We start from the raw sequence: 19,306 nt of genomic DNA, 5'->3' as shown, positions 1-19,306 counted from the left end.
TTTTCATACAAATGGCCGGTTTGGGCTCATGCTGTAAACTTTCCTAAAAACTCTCAAAGGTTCATAAAACCTAAACAAACAGCATCTAGCCTTGGCATATTCTGCATCGCTTGCTACGCAGCCTCAAGCCTGACACTAGTGGCAGCAGCCCTTGGTTTGTGGCTTGGATTCTTGAGGCATATCCATGCACAGTTTAGGTTGCAACCATTAGTGGATTGCTTTGTGGCTCAGGAGAGATGGCTCCAAGCAAGACTGGTCTACAGCTGAACTTGGCACACAGTGGAGCCCCTCTCAGGAGACCCCAGCTTGCATGTTTGGTGGCCAGCTTTGGTCTGAACCAGAGCACCACCCAGGACCACATCCACGGATGACATATCCAAAGGGCAGAGTGGGCAGGCACCAGAGCCCTACTAAAGTGAATCCTGCTCCATAGAGTCAGCCCTTGGACAACAACTCCTCCACTGTAGTCACCAGTCAGTCTTCACAAACAATCAGCCTGAGAGTCAATCCCTCCCATTGATATGCAAATAGCAACCAAGGCTCAACTACAACAAGAGGCCCCACATAACCCATAAAGGACACACCTGAAGCTCATGACCCAAGTGACCAAGAAGATTGTGCCACTGGGCCCCACAGGACACTTACTAGATAAGACCATTCTACTAAGACCAGGAGACATAGTATCCCTACTTAATAAATAGAAACAAACACAGGGAGGCAACCAATGTGGAGACAAAGAAACATGTCCTAAATGAAAGAACAGAACCAAGTTCCAGATAAACAACTAAACAAAATAGAGTCAAACAATCTACCAGACGCAGAGTTCAAAACACTGGTTATAAGAATGCTCAATGAACTTAGGGGAAGATTAGAGGAACTCAGTGGAAACTTTAACAAAGAGATAGAAAACATAAAAATGGAGATAGAAAACATTTTTTTTTAAAAAACAACAGTTAGAAATGAAGATATGGTAACTAAAATGAAGACTACCTTAGGAGGAATCAACAGTAAATTAGACGAAACAGAAGATCAAATGAGCAATTTAGAAGACAAAGTAACAGAAAATACCCAATCATAACAACAACAACAAAAAAGGATCAAAAAAATTTAGCATAGTTGAAGGGGCCTCTGGGTCAACATCAAGCATACCAACATTCTCATCATAGGAATACCAGAAAGAGAAGAGAGAGCACAAGGAATTGAAAACCTATTTTGAGAAATAATGACAGAAAACTTCTTTAATCTGGCAATGGAAATAGACTTACAAGCCCAGGAAGCACAAAGAGACCCAAACAAGATGAACACAAAGAGGCCTACACCAAGACACACTGTAATTAAAATGTCAAAGGTTAAAGACAAAGAGAAAATCTTAAAAGCAGCAAGAAGATAGCAGTTAAGTTACTTACAAGAGAGTTTTCATAAGACTAACAGCTGATTTCTCAACAGAAACTTTGCAGTCCAGAAGAGATTGGCAGGAAATATTCAAAATGATGAAAAGAAAGGATCTACAACTAAGATTACTCTACCCAGCAAAGCTATCATTTAGAATCAGAGGACAGATAAAGAGCTTCTCAGATAAGAAATAGCTAAAGGAGTTCATCATCACCAAGCTAGTATCACAGAAAATGTTGAAGAGACTTCTTTAAGAAGAAAAAAGAAAAAAAGATTAAAAATAAGAGTAATAAAATGGCAATAACTACATATCTAGCAACAATTACTTTAAATGTCAATAGATTAAATGCTCCAATCAAAAGATAGGGTGGCTGCATGGATAAGAAAACAAGATCCTTACATATACTGCCTACCAGAGACACACTTCAGATCGGAAAACACACGTAGACTGAAGGAAAAGGGATGGAAAAAGATGTTTCATAAAAATAGAAACAAACAAAAAGCTGGTATAGCCATTCTTATACCAGACAAAATAGACTTTAACACAAACGCTGTAACAAGAGATAACCTAATTGTCCCACTTCCAGGTATTTATCCAAAAAACCCCAAAAACATTATTTCAACTACTACATGGGAATCCATATATTCATTCAGCATTGTTTATAATAGTCAAAATATGGAGGCTTCCTGGATGTCCAACAATGGATGAATGGATAAAAAAAGTGGTACATAAATACAGTGAGATATTACCCAGCCATAGAAACAAATGAAATCTTGCCATCTGCAATAGTATGATTAGACCTAGAGAGTATTGTGCTGAGTGAAATTAAGTCAGACAGAGAAAGACAAATGCCATATGATTTCACTTACATGTAGAATCTAAAGAACAAAATAAATAAAACAGAAACAAACTCATAGATACAGAAAACATTTTGAGGGTTGCCAGATGGGAGGGTGGTATGGGGTGTATAAAAAAGTGAAGGGATTAAGAAGTACAAATTGATAGTTACAAAATAGTTATGAGGATATAAATTATAGCATGAAGAATATAGTCAATAACATTGTAATGACTATATACGATGTCAGATGGGTAATAGATTTATCGGAGCGATCACTTTGTTAGTTATTAAAAGTCTAATCACTATGTTGTACACCTGAAACTAATATACTATTGTATGCCAACCGTAATTTAAAAATGAAATATTTAAAAGTGAAAATAAATAAGAATGCAAATAGTATATACAATTTAATTTTGAAAATTCTGTTTTTATGATTCAGAATCTATTATTTCATATAAATAATTTTGTTAGAATGTTGATTTTTCATTTGAAAATTTATATGCTAAACCAAAGTAAAATAAAATTGAGATTGCCTATTATGTGTATGAATTTGACAAACCATTTAGATGAATTATAAATAGTGAAAACTTAATTCGACAAGTCTTATTCTTTAAAATATATTTTGAAGAAAGGTCTTTCAATTGGAGATAGAAAGACAATGTGAAAATATTTGTTCTGAAATAATTATAAATTTCAATGTGAAAATATTTAGAATTTGAGAATAGCCTTCAATTAGCATAATGTTCACCAAGCTTGCATGTATCTCAGTATCTATAGAAGGAGTATTTCCTCACTGAACATATTATAATTTAAAGAGAAGTCACTTGAAGGTTTGGCTATAGGAAATTTTAATTAAGTAATTAATATGACAGTTAAAATGTATTTTCAGAAAAATGACAATTACTCAAATTAAAGATGCAGATTAAAGTGTATGAGTATACACCAAGAATAACAATTTTGTTTATTTTAATGTATAGGTAATAAGATTTTTAACTTGGTTTTAATATACCTAATATCTGTTAATTTTATTTTTTAGAAAAACTTTTATATATGATTTTTCAGAATAAAACTATCTGAAAATAAATCAATATTATAAAGCTAATTGGTTAATCCATAAATAAATATTTCAAGACATGAATACATTTCAATTATTATTTGCACCAACTTTCACTCTCAAAAGAGTCTTAGTTTGGATGACCTATGACCTTGTTACCCTAGGACACACTGATCTGTTACTCTTCAGTTCAGGATAATCTCATTTTCCTCCCTCCCTAAACTCGAAAGCATTCCCCAGTTTTCCAGAGACTCTCCTCCCCTCCTCGCAGACCCAGACCCCTCAACTACCACCCTTCACACTAGCATTAGCTCTCCAGTAGATTTTCAATTCAGAATATGGCAGAAAAAATTGTTGACTTCAGGCAGCTTCTGCCTTTTTAGGTACTGGAGAGAACAAACACATTGTGCATCAGTTTAGAAGAGGAAGAAAATGTAGGTCAGCATTGGCAGTTAACATCTTATATAGTATACCACTTGTCTATAATCATAAAATAATTCCTTACTTTCTTTGTAGCCCATCTGTTTCCATAGTTTACTCTTTCTCGTAATTTCTGCAACCTTTCCCCTCTGCCACCTTGAGCTGCTTGGGTGTGGTCCAGCCTGGAATCATAATTCTAGTCTAAGAAATGCTATTTTCAATTAGTAATCTTTCTTCTTTTTTAGTTAAGGATTATTTGAATGATATTTAAAGCAAAATAGATGCTAGATAAGATCTGCTGAAAAAAGAAGGGGCTTATGATGTCCCAGCAGAACCATACTGCTGATCTGAATAGCTACAACAATTGTTGGTTTTAAGGAGGTGCCTTGCTGACTTAAAATAGAATGATCAAAATTGCCTTTGTTATAATTCAGACACACTCAAATTGATTGACAGTCAATTTTTGTATAAGAAATGTATCCTGTCTGCATAATATCATCACAAAATTAATCAGCAGCATTCTGTTTATACTCTCTTATAGCAGATCTTTTACATTGTAATATTTGTGTATCTGTCTGTCCCTCTCACTGGACTCCAAGCTATTCAAGAATTGGGATCTTATCTTATTAATCGCTATATCCCCAGGGCACAAAACAGGCACTCAACAAGTAATTGCTGAATGAAGGAATCATAAATTCAATCATGTCTATAAATTCTCATATCACAAATACTGCAGATGAATTATATGCATCATTGTTACATGATCTGTCGCAAGTCATCTGCCATGGAGAAGCTTTTCTTTTGTCTCATTAGCATTATCAAACAATATCTATACAACTTGCACCAATCTTTAGAATGACCAAGACCCTACCCCATAATATTTAAAAATTTCTTTAGTATTTTTCTTTCACATCCAGTAATTCTATAACCCAAATTGCAATGTTATTTCAAGTATAAAAACAGTGAAAAAGGAAAATAATAACCTTTCAAAGTTTCCAGATACTTTAAAGATCAATCACCTAGTACAACTCCTCTTAATTAATAAATGAATCAACTCTTACCCAAGGAAACGTAATTCATCCAAGTTCACATGATTGGTTAGTAATGAGGCCAAATTAGGGTGGGAGGCAGGGGGAAAAAAAGCAAGCATCCTAAACTGTCCCCACCCACCGCGCCCAAACGATGTCTGAAGTTAACTGCACTTGGAAAAAGGAAAACAAACAGTAACAGAAATAGGAAGTAACAAAGAAGAAATTAGAGTAAAAAGTACCTAAGGAGAGAAATTTACTTTATGCAATAGAGTTACTTTGCAACATTTATGTACAAAACTCCTTTTAAAATTTTCACATGAAATGAGCCTTGGCAATTTGAGGTAATCCTGCTTTAAGTTAGTTTCCCCAGAGGATAGACTTTGAGCATCTGAGAGCATTTGAGCATGTAGGACGTTTATTAGAAAGTACTCTTAGAGCAACACCTGTGAGTGTTTGAGAAGCATCTGTTGGGTAGACTTAGCATTTAACTGTGATACAATTGAAACAAAGATTCAGGCTCTCCCCACTGGCCTGCGAACTGTGCGCATCATGCTAGGGGTCAGGTGTCACCATCATGTCGACAGCTATGAACTTCAGTTCCACAAGCTTCCAGCCGCAGCCCTGGGACAAGGGCATCTTCCCACTGGACCATTTCGGTGAATGTAAAAGCTTTAAGGAGAAATTCCTGAAGTGTCTCCATGAAAATAATTTCTAAAAGGCTTTGTGCAGAAAAGAATCAAAAGAATATTTAGAATGCAGAATGGAGAGGCAACTGATGGCACAAGAACCACTGGAAAAAACTGGGATTTGGAGATTTGATAGATAGAAAATCAGAGACAAAAACTAAATTTTGATGGGAAGAAGACTGCCGGGATGTGTCAGGGGTCTCTGGGACGGATCGGTGGTGTTAATCTTACCACCCTGAAAGTTTACTTATGAGATGTTGCAACTGAGAAAGGGGCATTGGGAATGCCCTCGAAGTACCCCAAGGAATCAGAACAGACGCACCTCCTTGATAGGCCTGCCTCGTAGCTGGGGGAGTGGCTCGTCCTCTCATCCCCTAAGAGTGTTAAGTTTTATCTTTAAATCCACATGTGTGATGGAGTCCCTGGGGAGGCCCATGGGGGACAGGAGGGGAGAATACCAAGGTCTCATTAGCGAGTGAACTCAGGTCTCCGGTAAAACTGTGGCTTTATATTATAACACTCTGAATATCTTTTCAAAAGGAAAAAGAAACAAAGATTCAGCCAATTCAATGGGATGCTATGAAACTTGGATGACCGTTCAAAGTTGTTCCCAAGTAAGGCAAGCGGGCTAGGCTTTGTACTTCCAAGTCAACCAATCAATGGATTCAAGCTGAGAGCAATTCTTGAGGAAGGATTCATCTGTGAGTCCTCAGAAGTCAGTCTTCCTGGAAGCTAGGGTAATAAATATGTTAGTTCTGAAGGGGACTGATCAATGCACCGTAGTATTCACTACTGTCCACTCCTTGTGCCTCTCAGATCCACTTACTTCAGATAATAAATACACCCCCACTGGGGACAGTTACTCCAGGATTCAAATTTGTCTCTTTTAGAAAAAAAACTTGTGGTAAGTGAGACTCTCCAATGTAAGAAGCTGCTACAGCTGGTCAGGAGGCCACAACTGATATTTATTATTTCCCTCCTCCACCACCACTTTAGATGCATTTCTGCTGAAAAGAGTGGCTTACTTGGTGACTTAGACCCCTCATCTTTTATGGGAAAATGTTCTTAGTTCTATGCCTGTTCTGACTATTTCTCATTTATTCTCAAAATTGATCCAAAGAGTACCAAGGGATGGCCTATTTTATCACCTGAATGTGAAACATCCTTCCCAACTGTATATATATATATATATCTCTATCTCCTCCAGGTGATCACCATCAATTTCTCTATCAGGATAGTAAGTCTTCCCAATCTTGCTGGTCTCTTGGTAAAAGAAGCCCAAAGCAATGAGGTAGCAGCCATACTTTAAAGTATAATGGAGTACTTGCTGTGTTCCCTAGTGGAAGCACTCCCCTTTGGGTATTATGACATCTAGACCCACAGAATTAAAAGTTATGGGGATGAGGGTTGTAAAACACAAATTATCCAAGTGGGTTATTGGAAATAATGTTATGTGAGGCCATTCCTTCCCTTTTATTTTCAGATGAGTAAATTATTATTGGGTATATAATAATGTATAACGATTATTGATTTAAAGTCCATATTATATTTTGGAGGAAGGAATACTAATGTTAGAGAACATCATCTGTAAACTGGTGCCTCAGATACACTTTTAAATGTCCATTCCATTGCTCATATACCTACAGTCACACTGTGTGCTGTAAAGTGGGTTCCTTGATCCAAAACAATGTTAAGCAGAATTCTGTTAATCAAACAAATAATCTAAAAATTTGTGGATGGTGGAGCTGTCTGAAGTTCTGCAGATAAGGTAAACCCACATATGTGAAGCATGTGTTGATTTAAATCAAGATGAATTATTGCCTTTTCTAGAGTACTAGGGATCCAGTTAAATCACTTTGACACCAAATAGCCTACTGGCCTTCTTGAGAGATGGTGCCTTGTTAATAACTCAGCATTGTTATTTGTTCCTAGAAACTTACATATTCAGCAGCCCCAATAGCTAGCTCAGCCTTGCTGAATGCAAGCCCCTGTCGTTGAGACTAGGCAGATCCACATTCCTGCCACCCATGGCTATTCTGTTTATGCCTCCCTTTTGCCAAAACTGGGTAGTTGATGACCACATGGTGGCTGAAGTCAACTGGCCAAGACATTCTGTATACTTGTTTAGTTCTTCTATGAATGATCTATTGACAAAACTATCAATTTCTATTTTTTTTACACTTCATGCTCACTCCCATAGATCCATCTATATATCTCATTCCCAGAAAATCATTTATTTCTGATCATCAAATCTTTCTCCATCAAGCCCTTGATCAATCTGATTTATCCATCACTGTCCATAAGCCTACATATAATCTAACCTCAGGCCACTTTTTTTTCCACATAGATGTGTATTACTCAAAATTATACACACTGGGGGGATTCCCCCCCATCCACGGACCACCCCTATGTTGATCTGTAGCATAGTAAATACATTAATTTTTAGCTGGCGTGTCAATCCAACTCATTTTATGATATAAGCTAAGCCTTTCCTTCCTCTATCAGCTATTCATAATGAATTCCCCATATACCATAGGTGCATGATAAATGAGACTCTCCAATGAGACAGAGGTAGATGTTATCAGTCTGAGCCACCTGCTTGTGTTGTTTATTGTACCCTCTGTCCATGATCATGAATTAATGCTGCCATGATGAATTGCCACTGGACTTGATCAACATATGAGTAGATGAGTTTGGCATAACTCAGTTCTGCATAGTTATTTGACATTCATTTAGGTTCTCTGTCTCTATCAAGACCCCTAGCATGTCATCACTGTTAATCTAATAGAATATAATTTTGCTCTGCAGATGGCATAGTCTCATTCCAGAACATCAACAGGTCCATATTATAAGTCTCCATTTAGGTACTGTGAAAATACCATATAGTGATTTTTTTTGCCTACCACAGATACCTTTAATACTATGAAGTCTGCTATCTTCAAGGTGAAGAGGGTGGAGGGGGGGAGGTCAGTGTAGTAGGGCTACTTGTAATATAGCCAGAACCTTCTGCAGAATGCTTTCTTGTTCTGTGTTCAACTCAAAGCTGTTAGCCTTCTATGATACTCCTCTAATAGGAATTGTGTTTTCATTCTTCGTGGTGGGAGATGAAAGAAACAATAAATTGTCCGTTACTGTGCTGATGATCTGGCATGTATTAGATCACTGAAACAAATTTCACAGATGTAGCAAGTCCCTGAATTTTCATAAGGTTTATTGTCCACCCTCTAGACTATATGTATATTAAAAATGCCACCAGCATAAATACTTCTACTTCATCTAGTCTACTTAATATAGTGAAACAATATAATATTATATGGATTGTCCAAAGCACTTAGTTCCCTTCGGGGCGTATTTATGACAGAATAAGATAATTAACATAGCCCTGGGATAAGACTTTTACAATATATTTTTGTTTGTTACATATGAATGTTAACTGCTCTGGTTTTCCTTCCCATTAGCAATGGGAAATAATGCATTCATCAGAACAATGGCTGCTTACCAAGTTCCTGAAGCTTTGTTATACAGAGCCAGTACTAGAGTGGGCTAAGTAAGACACTAGCATCAGACACAAAATTTAAGGAAACACAAAAAATTCAGTAATCAAAATAAATAATATTTTAATACAATATTTTTAAAATAAAATTATAATGATGATTTTATCATCAAACAAAAAAAATCATGATGAATAAAATATCAAAAATTTTAGTAAAAACGGAATCAATAGTCCTAATTTTTCCTTTTATCTAAAGCTCCAATATGGCTTGGTGTGGTGCTGTTTCTGATTGCCTTTATTTTTTTAAAAGATGGTTACGTTTGGAATATCTGTTGCAATTGGAGCTATTATTTGTTTGAGTTTGTGGTAGTTCACTGTTATCTTCCAGAATCTATCTGACTTTTATTGTTGGGGGAAGACAAATGAATTAAATAGAAGATATGACAGGAATCACCATTCCAGTCTTTTATAGCCTTAAGCAAAGTTTATGCAAAATTTTCTTGATATACTATCTTGGCCATCTTCAAAACTTCTATTAGGGATTCTCCATTTCAATAGCTCTTATTACATAGATTATTGAAATTAAATGCAGTCTCTGCATCATAAGTATGTATTTAAAGACTAGAGAAAGGTCTAATAGATGAGCTCATATACTTAGTGTACTCAAGACTCCATTTATTACCTGGCCTCTATATGCCCCCAACATAACAGAAAAATGATGGTAACCCTCGAGACAATTATGTATCAATATCAACTCAAACCCTGAGCCCAACTGTTCTCTAAATATATGGCTATCCCCCTTTCCACATGTATGGTTATACGAATAAATGGATATAGGTCACTCTGAGTAAAGACTGGGAATTGTTATGGCACAGTACATTTGCTTTAGTTTTATGAGTTCCTTCCTCCTAGGAAACTGTTTTTTTCTTCATTCAGTGGTATCTAGAGGACTTAAAATTGGTTCATATCATAAGTTGAGTAAGAAATTGTGACATTTTATGGGGCAGCAACCCTCAGCCTCCTAAGCATCCATCCTTGAATTCCTTTGATTGTTATAAATTCAGCAATATCCTTATCAGTTTCTAATTTACATTTTTCCTAGGGCTACCATATCCTATCAGCATCTCTATATTTCTATGTAAGTCAGCCTTGCTAGCTGCCATTCTGACCTTGCTTCACTACCACTTAGCCTATATTATTTCATGATTCTCATTTTATCAGGGATATTTTGGGGTCTCAGATACCAATGTCAACTCTGCTTTCCTTCCAATATTATGTACCAGCATCTTCTGCCATTAGTCCTGATCTTCAGATAACAGTCCCCATTGACCTTTACAATGAGTTAGGAATTTCTCTGACTTTATCATCGTGGAAAATAGAACGCCCTCCAGGCTCTTGTGGAACATAGTCAGCTGGTGAGTTCGCAGCTCTTATGCAGTATGTTCACTCTGGCAAACCAAATTCTTTTACTTTTTAAATTTTTCTTCCGCCATCTGACATCTTATTTTTGACATTTGTATCTCACTTAGTGAAAGCCATCACTTTCTCTCAGCTTCTAAGAGGCCACATAGCAGTATGTTAACATTATCTTATCTTTGCTAAAATGTATTACCTGTATCATGAGTGAGTGCTTGCAATGGTCCAGCTTCCTCAGTCCCATACATACATAATTTCTGCTAAATTAAATTAATTTAGCTAAGTCTTATAGTTTCTTCGGTATGTCATTCTATTTCTCCCTTAACAGAACTAGCATAAATCAGGCTGGATTATATTATCACTTAACCCTTGTTGTTAGCCAGGACTGGAAGAAGTGGAGACTCTGAGGGGGTAAGATGTTTTGTCTTGCAAGTCAAAGGATTGCATTGTCTTCAAATAAAAAAGGAAGACTGACTTTTAATATAGAAGAGTAGACTACTTCTGAAGACTAAGCCAATACCATAGACTCTACAGATAAATATTTTCCAAGTGCATTAATGCACTAACTAACTTTTTTGTGGTAATCATCTTTCAATACATATCTATATCAAATGATCATGTTGTACACTTTAAACTTACACAATTTTATATGTCGATTATATTTCAATAAATCTGAAGAAAAAAAGACTTAGGGTTCCACTCTTTCAAAATCAGAACCTTAACCCTGGCACAGCATATATGCTGAGATTGATAACTCAGGCTTCTCTAGAGCTGTGCTACTCTTATAAGCAGATTCTGGGGCTGATCTTTTGTTTTTACATCTGGCTACAAGAAATAAGACTCTATTTTTTCACATTTTACCTTAAATTGGCAATTAATCACCTAAGTCTTTGTCTTTCCCAATAAATTTATGACATTCAGCAACAGTCATCAAATTCTATTGTCCTATGCTGCTTGTTCTGAGCTTCTTGATCATTGTAGTTATTGCACCTATCAGTGTATTTCTTCTAAAGGTATGTTATCCTAGTTTACCATTGGTTAAAATTTTAAAGATTCCATTGCTATAGTGTATCAGGGAATATCAACACTCCATTTACCACCTATAGTGGGGTATGCATTGTCTGCTGGCTATTGGTTGATAAAGCTTAAAGTCTGATTTAGAATCTGTTTCCTTGGACCACACAAGTTCTGATATCAACAGTCTTAGGTCAAGTTTTGTTCACTGTGGAACAGCATGTGGGACAGGGGTTTGAATGTAAGAAGTTTAATTTGCTCGGGATCAACACCCATGAAGGAGTCTGAGCTGCAATGCTACTGTAACAAAAGATAGAGCCAATCCCATGGAGACTTCTGAAGCTTCAATGGTTCATATTTTCTCCACCAAAACACAAGGGGACCATACGTTTTATTCTCAACATGAATCAGTGTATATATATATATATATATATATGCATGCCATCCCAGGGAAAAAAGAGCATAAACATTGGTAAGGCAATTCCTTTTTGGCTAAGAGCGATTCCCGAGGGTAGAATTAGCTATGAACTATCTACAGGTAACTCTTGTGACAATAGGGGAATTGATTCCTGAAGGGGGATCTGGGTGACACACTATAGCATCCACTACAAATAACTTGGTGGAAACTTTTTACTAAAGTTATAATCTTCTAATTTATTACATCTATCCCTAAGTACTGAATTGTTTAAATGGTATCTTTAACTACTTTTTAAAAAGCAAATAAAATCTGACCAAAAATAAATTAATTCTAATTTATAATATAACCCCTCTAAGCTATAGAAAATAAATCTTATGCCCTATAAAAATAATAATTTTAAAATATCTTTATATTTTTTGAGAGTAAAAAATTTTAAAAGAACACACAAAAACAAAAAACTGAGCTCTACCTATGAAGACAGTATGCAAGAAATTATTTTTAAAAAATGGGTGTGAATCTGTTTCTCTTTTGTTAATTAGTAACTTTTTCACTCAAATTCTCAAACATATAACCTTAAAAAATTGGAAAATCCCACTCTTTATTGGATTTTAAAATATATTTTTATAGAGCATAATAAAGTTTTAAATAGAATAATAGATTGATTTTTTTTTTCTGAAAACCTTTTTCTATGAAAAATGTTTTCTAGGATTAACCACTGTAGCTATTAGGCCTTTTGAGAAGTCCCTGAGAGCTGAAAAAGCTAAATAGAAAGATGGGAAAAAGAGAAATACAGGTTTCTCATTAGAAACTTAAATTGTCTGAATTCTAAGTTAAAAATGTTAGTATTTATGGGTTTAGGATCCATATCCCATGATAGATGATACATCCCTCACACCATCCTAAAACCATTCTCATATGACCCCCCTTAATTTCATGAAGTTAGATAAATTGTCTGTAATATATCTTTATGGTTTGCTGCCCTCTCAAGGGCTCAGAGTCTCTAAGACTATAAGAGAGTTTATTGGTGATTGTACTTTCCAGGTTTGGTTTAAGCCTCTCATGTAAAATGAATCCATCCATTTCTAGTCTTTACATGTTAACTCATATGGAGAAGTTCAAATCTATTTCAAATAGTAGACGGGAATAGACATAATACCATAATCACCATATTTTTAAATCCATTCTACTTAATTCCCCTATCACAATCCAAACTCTTCCTCCTCTCTTTTTTTTTTTTTTAAACAAAAGCTCCCATGTATATCAACAAATGCAAACTAATAAAGAAGGAGGGGAAAGAAATAAGAAACAGTAGCCTAAAGAAGGCAGAGGCCACCCTCTGTTTCATTCTCCCCAATAAGTCTCTGTGTAAAATAATTATCAGGCCATGTAAATATATAAACATCCCTCAAATAAAGAGCAGATAGATGAAGATGCCCCCTGCACTTAATAATGGTGACAAGACTAACCTAAACTCAATCATACCCAGGAAGATAACCAATGCCGTACAAATTCTGAGGCCTCCCTGTCTCAGGTCCCTATTCTCAGCAGTAACAAAGAAGCAGATGACACAATTCCCTCAAAGCAGAAGTATCATGTAAACATTAGTTGAACAGACCATTCCACCCCAATCCAGGCAGCAGAGTGAGCCAAGGTCTCTATCACATTATGACTGTGGTTGAGGATTCAGTTCAGAGTGCTTTTAAAGAGTATTCATTCATTCTCACCTCCTCTTGCCTCAGAAAAAATGTTCACTTTGACCACCTTTTTGACCATAGAAGATGGAGAGGCAGGAGAACTCTTGCCCATAGTTAGGACCAGGGGGTATTTCTATACCCAGACTCCCAGTTTTAGTTCTCCAATGTGAAGAGTCTCATTGTCTGCAAATTTAGTCCAATAGTGGCTAAGCAATAATGAATGATGTATTGAGGAAGCTGGTTCTTGAACCCTATGTTGCAGATTTAAAGAGAAAATTCCTAGATAAGTAATATTCAGCATTCCGCATTGGGAAAAGTCTAAATATTAGAAAGAAAACAATGAAATTATGAACTATTCAGCAAGTTCAAATATAGGGAAAGTATATTTCAGCTTTTATTTTGAATCTTTAAGAACAGAAAGAAACTTGAGTGAGGATGGGAGCAGAGTAGACAGAAAATAGATGTAATAATCATCAGTTGATAACAAGGGCCCTGATGAAGGACAACTTTTAGAAGAAATGTTCTTTCGCTAGGAGCTTTAGAAAACTTAGTCCCAGTCAACCTAGTTCGGTTGATGCTGTCTACACCATTGGTTGACTAAGCTGCATGAACAAAACATATCAGGTCTGCCAGACCTTGCTTAACACTAGTTGGAAACTCACATAATCTCAAGGTTACACGTATGCTCAAAAGGGATGGGAGGATTTCTTGAACACCCACCAGTTAGGAGAGTTTCCTGAACTCAAGGGGATAATTATTCTGAGAGAGTTCAAGACCATTGAGATAAGCCGGTGTTTAACATTATTCCCATTATGTAAATATTCAGGTTCTCAGGACAGACTGCTGTGGAACAAAAATGGCATAAAATAAAAATAAGAGTTCCTATAACTATTATAATCATTGGTATATTGGTAAACCACTTTTCTATATGGAAGGTACTTTTCCTGTAGGTAGGTACTAAAGACTCAACATTTGTGCCCTCCCACCCCTAAATTTATATATGAAACCTAATCCCCAGTGTCAAGATATTTGGAGATGGGGCCTTTGGTAAGTGATTAGGTCATGAGGGTAGAGACCTCATTAACAGGATTAATATACTTATAAAAGAGACCCCAGAGAACTCCCTTAACCCTTTGCCATGTGAGGATATGGTCATAGAAGACAGCCATCTATGAACCAGAAAGCAAGTTCTAACCTAATGTGCAACTTGATCTTGGACTTCCCAGACTCCAGAACTGTGAGAAATAAATGTTTGTTGTTTAAGCTATCTAGTCTATTATATTTATGTTATACCAGTTCAAACAGACTAAAGCAGTGGGAACTCTAATTTGTAGCAATTGACAACATTCATGGTGTATATATATATACAGCACAGCCAATTTCAAACTACAATGTTTTAACAGCTGACATGTAAAATTTCTGAATATTTAACATTTGGCTCCTGGGAACCAGTATAAACCAGTTCTCCTATGTGACCAGTATAGCCTTCATGACAATAAAAGAAGTAGGACACAGATACAATTATCTTGGATACATCGGGCTAAAGATATTTGTTTGTTCCTTTACTAAAGCTGAGGTATGGGAAATAAAAATTTTAAAAGAAAGAAAATAACTTAGTGTAGAGTTTTGTACAGGTTGAATTTATTAATTAGTGCTAAAGTAAACTTTATGTAGAATAGCTTATGTAGTCCCAATATAGGATGTGGATTTATTCCATTTTATCTTCTTTGCCATCTTTATAAAGTCTTTAATTGAAGAACTTCCTTAGTTATAGAAATAGACCTAAAGTATATCTAAACTCAGAAGACCTTTAGTGACAACTGCCATCCATCATCATCTTACGCTAAAATAAAAAGGTGAGGAAAGTAGCAACCTTTCAAGATAGATTAAAAATTTTTGATATGGTTATAAAATACATTAAATTTTCAGATAAATTTTTCATTTGTGCACTATTACTCTGAAATCATATTTTTGTTGATAAATGAACAGAAACATATTATGTAAACTTATGTAGAGATAATGCAAATAAGTTATAATTTAAATATTTTTGTTTTTATTAAGATATATACTTGTCAGTCCCTGTAAACCTGAAAGAGAGAAACCCTGCATTACATATACGCCTTTGAACTGAGAGACCAGAAATAGCAATAGAGTTGTCCTTCAAAATTAAAAGGCTTATAATATCTAAAATAGAACCTAAAATTCCTAACTACAAGGGAACAACAAAGAAACAGGACTATAAGCATCATTTGTTTTTGAAGCTGTTAAGTTTGTTTTTTATATTTATTTTTAAGAATTAATAATACTTTGCTTTTTATAACTGATTTAACACATACGTTCCTTAAGATATTCTTCTAGGCCTTTGAAGGACCCAAAGATAGACCCTGTTCTTTGGGAGCTCATATTCTAGAGGGGGGGGGGGGAATTATGTACAAAACTTAACAAAAAATGGCTGTAATAATTGTTTTCATAGATGCAGAAAGTTCTCTAGTCACCTCTAGGATGAACAATAGAGGGATTCATTTTAATGTGAGATCTAGTAAAACCTAGAAGGGTAATAAAAATGTGATATAACTAGGATTTCAACTATCAAAGACAAATGGAATAAGCAACAAACTTAGAAGTAGCAGCATAAAAAAGTTTTAAAGGAGTGTTTATTCATGGTGGATTGCAAATAAAATAAGAAAGTCAATATAGCTGAAACAAAGATTGTGTGAGGTGAGGTATGAAAGAGTAAAAAACATGTTAAAAAATTATAGCAAGACCCAATAATTGAAAATCTTAAACCCATGATTAAAACTTTGAGATTTTCCTATAGGTAATGAGAAGCTTCTTAAAATTATCTGATCTCATAGCTAAAAGATTATAGCTTTGGGGGACAACAGTTCTGGAAGAGATAAAAAAAACTGTCTTAACTAGAATACTTGTGATGGGAATATAAAATTTAGAACAACTATTTGCAAGGGACAAAAAATATATGATACTGAGTTGTTCAAAAAATAGAATTTATGGTACAAGTAAATGAAAATCAAACAGCTGCTTGATTCAGAGGCTCAAAAGATGTCACCTGGATATAATATCTTTCCATATCTCTATACCTGTCAATGTCCACTTTATTCTCAAACTTCATCATCTCTGATTTATGATATAGATGATTGAATAAAACACCTTAACATTTTTTCAAGAAATTGACAAGCCTTTTCCAAAATTTTTTACAGAAAGGAAAAGAACTTAGCAAAAAAAAATTTAAAAAAACAGTTGAGTAACTTACACTACTATAATCAAGCTACAGTAATCAAGATAGTGTGATATGGGATAAAGGATAGGCCTGGATATCAATGGACTAGAATAGAAAGCATGGAAACAGACCTACATTTATATAGTCAAGTTACCGAAGTAATTCAGTGGAAGAGAGAATAGTCTTTTCAACAAATGGAGCTGGAACAGCTGAATATATACATGGAAAAAAAATGAACCTCAAATTTTACCTCACTCTATAAACAAAACAATTTCTTTAAAATGTATCCTATATCTCAATGTAAAAGCTGAAATAATAAGATGCCTAGGAAAAACAAAGGGGAAAATCTCTGTGACATTTTATTAGGCAATGATTTCCTAAATAAGATATAAGGATCATAAATCATAAAAAAGAAAGACATGATAAATTACGCTTCATCAAAATTAAAAAAAAAAAAATCTTTTTGAAAGGCACTGTTAAGAAAACAAACCACAATAAGATATAACTACATACTGACAATAATGATTAAAATTAAAAAGACTAAATGTTAGAGGGAATGTGAAGTAGCTAGAACTCTCATATATTGTATGTGGAATCAAAAATAGTACAACCGCTCTGGAAAAAGTTTGCCAATGTTTTACAATTTAAACATATACTTACCTTACACCCTAGTAATCAAACCAATAATTACCTAAGAGAAAGAAGAACATTTCTTCTCATAACTTGTATACAAATGGTTATAGAATAATTATTTATTTAAATAAATAAAACTGGAGAAGCACTCAAGGGTTATTAATTTATAAACAGATAAATGAATTGCAATATATTTATACTATAGAATACTGCTCAGTAATAGAACAAATTATTGATAAATGTAACAACATGAAGAAATCTAAAATGCATTATTCTAAGTGAAAAACTAGAACACTACATGCTGTACAATTCTTTTTGTGCCTAATTCTGGTAAAACTAAAGTGAAAGAAATCAGATTAGTAGTTACCTGGAACCAGAGGTCAGGAGAGGTTGTAATTGCAAAGGGGACGTAAGGGCATTTGAGGATGAAGCAAATGCTATCTTGAACTTAAAATGAGGAAACGTTCTTGTATTTAGATTTTACCTCAATAAATGTAAGAAAAATAATATTTCTGAGCCTCTCTTTCCTCTTCCCCTACTTCTTCTCTTTCTTCTCCAAAAGTTTTGTCCTAGAAAACTAAACGATGGTATTGGACTTGAAATATGGTACTGATTTTATCGTTGTGGCGATCCGAGTTCCGGTAACACACTTCTAGGTCCTTATCACTGACGAAGAATGTGTGTGCACTCGTGCATGTATGTGTTGTCCCTATCTCTGTCCACTGATATATCTTAAAATTAATGATGTACCAATAGCAATAAACATACTTAATATGCAGATATTAGTTTCTAATTATTATTCTCCAATAAAATGAACTAGTGCTCCATGAGAAATGGTTGCTTTTACAGGACAGCTAGAAAACTCCAAAGTGCTCAAAGAATGATGGGATCGTGAAAACACAGAAGCTAGTTTACAGGGATTTCCACGGTCTAAATCACAATGTGAGCATCAAAATAAATAATGATAGTAACAGATTGTTGAGAAAGTAGGATATTCCTATAGTCCTGATATACCTCCGTACAGAAAGCTCACTAATAACAAAAGAAAAAAGAATGTGTCAAAAGTAGAGAATTCTAGCAGGCATCACTTTAATAACTGATCAAAGTGAATATCACTGGCAGAATAATTAATTAAAATAGGTTGCTATCTGAAACTGCAAAGTAAATGAAATACCATAATAATTTACAGACAAAGCCAACTTAAGGAACACACTTCAAAATAACTTGTCTTCAAAATTGTCAAAGACATAAAATTTAAGGAAAGACTGAGGAACTGTTCCAGATAGAAGGAGACTAAAGAAATATAACTACATGCAACACATGTTTCAAGATTTATTATTTTGCTATAAAGGATATTATTGGGACAACTGATAAATCTTTCACTGAATCTGAAGATTAGATGATGTGGCATGCAGAATAGTGTAAATGATGTCATATGCAGAATAGAGGCCCCTAAAAGATATACAGGCATATCTCATTTTATTGTGCTCTGCTTTATTTCACTTCGCAGATGCTATGTTTTTTACAAATTGAAGGCAAGACCCTCCAGCAGGGAAAAGATTACAACTCACTTTATTGCAGTATTCACTTAATTACAGTGGTCTGGAACCAAATCTGCAATATCTCCAAGGTGTGCCTATACATGTGAAAATTCCCAAAATCTATGAATATGTTAGTTTTCATGACAAAAGGAACTTTTCAGATGTGATTAAATTAAAGATGTTAAAATGGAGAGATTACTGTGGCTTATTAAAGTGGACCCAATGTAATAATAAGGGTTCTTGTAATTTAAAGAGGGACATAGGAGGGTCAGAGTCAGGGAGAGATTCAAAGATGCTGTGCCCCTAGTTTTAAAGATGAAGGAAGGGAACCATGAATCAAGGAAAGTAGGCAGACTCCACAAGCTGAAAAAGTAAAAAAAAAAAAAATCCTTTAGAGACTCCAGAAAAAAAAAAAAAAAAAAAAATATAGCACAGCC

This window comes from Pteropus alecto, unplaced genomic scaffold (genome assembly GCF_000325575.1).
Source record: "Pteropus alecto unplaced genomic scaffold, ASM32557v1 scaffold239, whole genome shotgun sequence".
Taxonomy (NCBI): domain Eukaryota; kingdom Metazoa; phylum Chordata; class Mammalia; order Chiroptera; family Pteropodidae; genus Pteropus; species Pteropus alecto.
This window is presented reverse-complemented; position numbering follows the sequence as displayed.